The 6,570-nt window shown below is 39.3% G+C and overlaps 1 non-coding gene across 1 annotated transcript; it reads left to right on the top strand.

Annotated features, from left to right (window-relative positions):
• Positions 1–1,547: 1,547 nt before the first annotated feature.
• Positions 1,548–1,654, top strand: LOC120271302. Its single transcript, XR_005539918.1, has one exon. It is a non-coding gene; the product is annotated as a small nucleolar RNA R71 (small nucleolar RNA).
• Positions 1,655–6,570: the final 4,916 nt, after the last annotated feature.

Consider the following 6,570-nt stretch of genomic DNA (forward strand, 5'->3'; position numbering starts at 1 on the left):
ATCCTGCACACGACATGAGTTACAGTAAAAAATAACCTGACAATCATAATCATTAAGCTGACTAACAAACATAAGGTTTATAGATAAACGAGGAACATAGGAGACAGAGGGAACTGAGAAGCACTAGATGCAAGATGTCCAATAAAGGAAACAGGAAAGAGTGCGTCGTCAGCAGTGCAGAACACGGGTGATAAGTGAAGGTAAACAGGACCGTTAAAGATGAGTGGCATCAGGGTCATGTGAAGGGAAGCACCAGAATCAAGAAGCTAAAAAGGGTAAGAACTACCTGGATCGGACGAGAGGAACTTGAGTCGAAATGCGCATGTCTAGTGGTGAAGATGGAGTTCGACAGATGGGACTGCTAAAATTGCCGGAACATTGCCAATAACTTCTAATCTACAGTAACAACATAGGAGATGGTAGCGCATGGGAGGCCTGTACAGAATGAGCTTGAGGAGTGGGAGGCAGGGGAAGAAGAGGTGGAGCTAGTGAAGATGTACCAAGGGAAGCTATACACGGAAGTCCACACTGTATCTTCCTGTAATCACGCTTGAAATGTCCCAATATGCCACAGTAGTGACAAGTCGTAGGCCATTTCGGCCGTGGAGGAGGCCGAGAGGAGACAAGGGAAGGAGGCGGGTGATGAGTAGAGGAGGATGCCGGAGATAGAGAAGAAAGACGAGGGACAGTAAGAGCACTATCCCCTGTAAATGAAGCCCAGAGTTGGGTCTCCTCAGCACGAACAAAGGCAAAGGCCCCATCCAAAGAGTATGTAGACAAAACATGCAGCAGCTGGGCCCAAGTTGGCTCAAACTCGGGCCGAAGATGTATGATGAACTCATACATACGGCGTGTCTCATCATGACGATGACGACGGGAGCAAGACTCAGAGCAGGTAAGAATTCTAGTAGCCTATGCAGTATGGAGGTGTGAGAGCATCAATCTGATGCCATAATGCACAGTACTAGCTATAGAACTAGTTTATGGTGTCCTCCCCCTGCTAAAGACTACCGAGTGCCCGGTACAAGGTGTATAGTTACTCCTGACTGGACCCACAGTAGCCATGCTCAAGATATTCCCACATTGCATGAGTTGTAGGTAGATCCGCAATCTGGATTCGAATCTCAAGAATGACTATCTGGCTGACAAGCATTTTGGTAATTGAGTCATTAGCAGCCCACTTCTCCAACTACTGCTCAAAGGCCACGAGAAGAGTAGACATCTCTGTGGAGTTGGTAGTAGTGTCAGACTGGGGAGGCGGAATAGGAGCAATGGATGTGCCATTGGTGGTAGTAGTGTCTAACTTCTTACACAATGCCTCTACTTTGGCCACCAACGATGTAACTGCATCGATCTCATGGATGCTGGCCACTTTCTTCTTCTCCCTAGCATTCCATTGGTAGCTGTTCAACCCCATCTCTTCAATTAATTGCAGAGCTTCTCCAGGGGTTTTGCTACCTAAGGTACCTCATGCTGCTGCATCAAGTATTTGTCTCGTACTTGAGTTCAAAACATTTTAAAAAGTCTGAATAATCATCCACTCCAGAAACCCATATTGAGGACATTTACACAGGAGTTTCTTGAACCTTTCCCATGTCTCAAATAGAGACTGCAATTCCATTTGCACAAAGGACGAAATCTCATTCCTAAGCTTTGTAGATTTTCTGGGAGGGAAATATCGGGCAAGAAAGCTTCTACCATCTCCTCCCATGTAGTGATCGATGCTCTAGGTAATGAGTGTAACCACTGCTTCTCTCTCGCCTTCAAGGAAAATGGGAAGGCTCTCAACTTGATGGCATCATCCGTAACACCATTGATCTGGAGCATATCACACACTTCCAAGAAATTCTCTATGTGACTGTTTCAATCCTCATCGCCCAAACCGTTGAACTGTGTGGACTGCTGTAACATGTGGATGAATGCCGGCTTTAGCTCAAAATTCTGAGCTGTGATCGGTGGCCACACAATGCTAGATTGTGTCCCCAGTACTGGCAGTCTGGCGTAACCAGAGAGTGTTCTCTGTTGTTCATTCTGTTCTGCCATGTTGTCAGATCCTTCAACATCCACTTCAGCTAGATTTGATGGTTCTTGCATAGGTTCTTTACCCGTTCTTCTAAGTGCACGCTCAAGTTCAGGATCACCTTCAATTAGTATCGAAGGGTTCCCTCGAGTCATAACCTGGAGCTGCACCAAAAGAAAGAAAACAAAAATTAGAACGATGATAGGATAAGAAGATATAAAATAGAATGAATGAATAGATAAGATAGAAAAGTGCAAAGTATCTCTAAATGCCTACTCCCCGGCAACGGTGCTAAAAACTTGACAACGCCCCTTGCGTGTGACCCGCAAGTGCACGGGTTTGTTGAAGTAATAAATCCCAGATGAGTGGGTATCGTATCCACAGAGAGTAGGGAGTAAAAATACTAAGATTGTTTTTTAACTATGCAAAGACAAAATAATATTTGTGTTGATAAAGTGCAATGAAAGCAATAATAAAAGAAATAAGAAAGAGATATTTAACTAAAATGAGAGATAAGGCAATCGATAAGAGTGGGGTACTCGAATATTGTTCCACCTAGGACAATTGCTTCAAGTGCAAAACCAACTATTAAGTATCCTAATTGATACTTAATGAGTCATGGAAATCCTTAAGCACACAGTCCCAAACCTAAGGTCAACTGTGACTAACTCTACACTATATCCCGGCGGAGAAATTGATCAATCTCAACACCTCACACTGTGTAGAGTTGCAAGACGCTCTAGGGATTCCAAGTGACAAACCCTATTCAAATGTAAGGATCTAACTATTTGGTCCAGGCGAAAGACCCCTAGTCACAATTAAGCTCTAGATGCTAAAATCACTTCAACGCTTCACTCTGTTGCCTTTGCAACTAAGCCCTAGTGAAAGGCCATTCCTTAGCCTATTCACTCTATTATAACCGCAAAAGAACTCTTGGAACGTGGAGGTAGGATAAATCACATCGGAGGGGAAAGGAGGCGCTCCGCTACCTCTCAATTCACCCTCTCGACCCTCTACAATCTTGCAATGTCTAACCCTCATAGTGTGTCACTCACGCACAAAGGTTACCAATATAGACTCTCAACCCTAATGTCACTCTAAGGGAGAAATCATTCAACAAGCATTCAAGATTGGAACTCAATGAAAGACATCAATTAAAGAAAACAAAATAAAAGGTTAATGAAACAAATACATCCTAGGGTTCACAAATCCAAGTACCCACTAGGGGTTTAGCTCTCCATGGAGCTAGTTACAATCAACAATGAAATCAAATGTAAAAACAAGTAATCCATAGAAAAACCCCCTTTGTGTTCGTGTTGATGGTCTTGTGGAGCAGTCTTGTCTTCTCCAAAGGTTCCCTTGTCTGGCCTAGGGCACACCTCGCCGGATCTATGCCGATGAAAGATCCCCTAATAACCTTCTTTCAAGCGAATCGATGTGTCAAATTCCTAAAACCACTCCAAATACTTGCCAAAAGCCTCTCCAAACCCTAGCCCACGGTCTCCCAAATGATGGAGAAAAGTGGAAGAGAAGAGGGGAAAAAGATTCCTAAAATCGGGCTGAATCACGGCTTAAATAGGGCTGGAATCGGGAATCCACATACCCTGTGGATTCTTCCCACGTACCTATGGAATTTCCACACGGGCGTGGGGAATTTCCGCATGCCCGTGGGGAATTTCCACACGCCCATGTGGATTTTCTGAAAATCTGTTTTCTGGCCAGATGTAAATATGACCCTGCTACAATATTTTGCCAAAACACTCCCAATTCCACACTTTTCATCGAGGCAACATAAACATGCACACGTTTATGCCATAGATCGCAACTCTTCTTCAATCAAAGGCTTCATTGGTGAAGATCTTGCTATTAATGCACAAGTCGGGATACGTGAATGTGACTGCCTTCGTGTCCCTCTGACTCATTGTAATTTCTTGAGTACAAGGAGGTTGGCACACATTCACGCATCATAAGACCCCAGTTGTATCTTCACGTTTGTCCCTTCCAACATTCCACCAATTAGTGCGCTCATGATCTACTTTTGGCTTCTTTTCTCAATACTTAGCTTCACAACCCTACATACATAAAAGTAACACAAATGCACAAGTATTAGTGCTAAAACCTGATAAAAGTAATGCTTATCATAAGAAAAGAACACTTCACATTCTTATCACACAAGCACTTATCACATGGTTTGTATGGAAGATGCTTCAAACCATGATTATGGGAAAAGGTGCATTTCAGAGAAAAAAATGGAAGGATGTCTGGCTGTGCAGTAGAGGACCAGGCGTGGGTTGGTGATGACTGTTGGTTGGTGACGGAGGCCAGCGCGGGAAATGATGGCAGGCGCAGAGGTGGTGGCAAAGGCCGGCAGGAGTGGTGATAGGGTTGGTGGTGTTGGGATGTGCGAGGGAAGGCGGGCTGCGAGCTGGTGGTGCAGGTGAGATTGTTTTTTTTGATGAAAGAATGAATGAAAAGAAAATGATGGGGTGAAAAATAGATCAAGAAAGAATAGATCAATTCTCATTACAACAATCCTTTAGGTCTACATATAGATAACCAACAATACAAGTATACCTTATATATGTATACATACATATATATACCTCTAGTATACATACATACACATCTAATAGAATCCATGCCTCACTATATCAATTATACAAATATGACTTATGCAACTGTGAAGTTTGGTTCTCATTGGAAGGACTTGGTACAAGCTTTCTAATGGTAGAATAGGTATTTTTTTTAATTAAGCTTTAACATGGAAAGAATCCTTCCCTTGTAAAGGCATCATGTTGTTATTGCATTGCATTTGGCTATAGAAGGTTGTAATATTTAACTAATTGTGGTAGTTTTGTTTATTAATTTAATTTTGTTGAAGGTAATATTTTTAAATTTCTGTCCCATGAAGTTTTTCTTCTATGGGAAAATTATTGTCAACAAAAGGTTCATAATCTGAATCAAATTACAAAGATTGAAACGGAAAGCCCCATGCAATGGGTTGTTCTTGGTACATATGCTCCATTACCAACAATGTATATATAAAACTTTTGTCAGTTATTCATTTTGGATTGAATTTTATTTTAAAGAAATATATTTTTTTTAGAAATTTTCATAAGCGTGTTTATAAATTAAGAAGTTTTCCTTTTAAGATTCTATCAAATATTTTCATGCATATTTTGTTTTAAAAAAATTTTGCCTACATCATATTGTATATATCAACATGAAGTTGCCTAAAAAAATCAAGGAAAATAAATAAATATATAAATAAAGTTCCTATTTTTATAGAATTCTCAATCCATCCTTCTACTTTTCAATATCTTCAATTCATCACTCCTTTTTCGAAACATGACTTTCAGTGTAATTTGGATTTACAAGGGTTGATTCTCAAGTGAAATAGCTAGCTTGCCCTTGTAACATAGTTCTAAAAGTGTGATGGAAGTTACCATGCAAGTTAAACCTTTTCTCAACCATAGCCACCTTTTCTATCACATTGTTTTGTAACTAGAAGAGGTTTTTTGAAAATCACTCTAATGTCTTCTTCTCCATTTCTCTAGAGGATTTGTAGAAGAGGGTAGCTATTCATGGGAGCATTTGGTGAACCATGAAGGAGATTTTGCCATGAAGAAGCAATCTATTTTCCCTTAGACTTGCTACATTTTGGATAGCTATTGGTTGTCACTGGAGTTGGCTACGTCCGAGAGAGCTAATCTCCCTCCACTCAAAAAGCAAAGAGGCCAAAGGGGAAACAAAGGTGATCCACCAAACTTTTTCTAGAGTGATAGAAGCAAAAATGGCCCAAGAGGTAATACGTTACGCACCACATAGATAGATTGTTTTAGCATTGTTTTGGTTGTTAGGGTTTGCTCATTCACAATTTATGATTTTAGGATTTTGTGGTGTTTGATTTTTGTTTTACATACTTTTTGCTCAAATTTTTGTTGTGATAGTCAATGCATTAATCGTGTCAATAGTCATTGTGACCAAAGCATTATTATAGAATGTTATATCTATTTCATTAGGAAATGTATGTTAGGGAAGGAGATGCAAAATTGATATTTATTACCTATGTGTTGTACACAATTTTTGTAATTTATGTCATAATAATGTTGTAATCTTTATTCAAATAATGCACTTGTAATTTTGATGCTTGCATGTCAATTTTGTCATTGTTTTATATTTCTCATTGATTTTTCATTATTTTAAGATATTATGTACAAAAAGTACGATGTGGTTAAATTCTGTTAAATTTGTTGATTTTTTTATACTTATTAATTTTACATAAGTATTTAGTCAAGTTTTAGTACAATACCCATTTTATGTGGTTTTATAATTTTTTGTATAAAAGGAATAGTATTTTATTATCAAGATTAGTTATGCTTAAATTGAGTACTAACCTCAAGGTATACTGTTGTAGTCCTTATTGCTAATTTGAATTTTCTCTTTGCATTCTATTTTAATTAATTATGTTTATTACCGAAATTAATCTGTCTTATTATGTATTTTTGTTATTATTTGATTTGATTGTTCACTAAAATTAATAATTATTT

This window comes from Dioscorea cayenensis, chromosome 10 (genome assembly GCF_009730915.1).
Source record: "Dioscorea cayenensis subsp. rotundata cultivar TDr96_F1 chromosome 10, TDr96_F1_v2_PseudoChromosome.rev07_lg8_w22 25.fasta, whole genome shotgun sequence".
Classification (NCBI taxonomy): domain Eukaryota; kingdom Viridiplantae; phylum Streptophyta; class Magnoliopsida; order Dioscoreales; family Dioscoreaceae; genus Dioscorea; species Dioscorea cayenensis.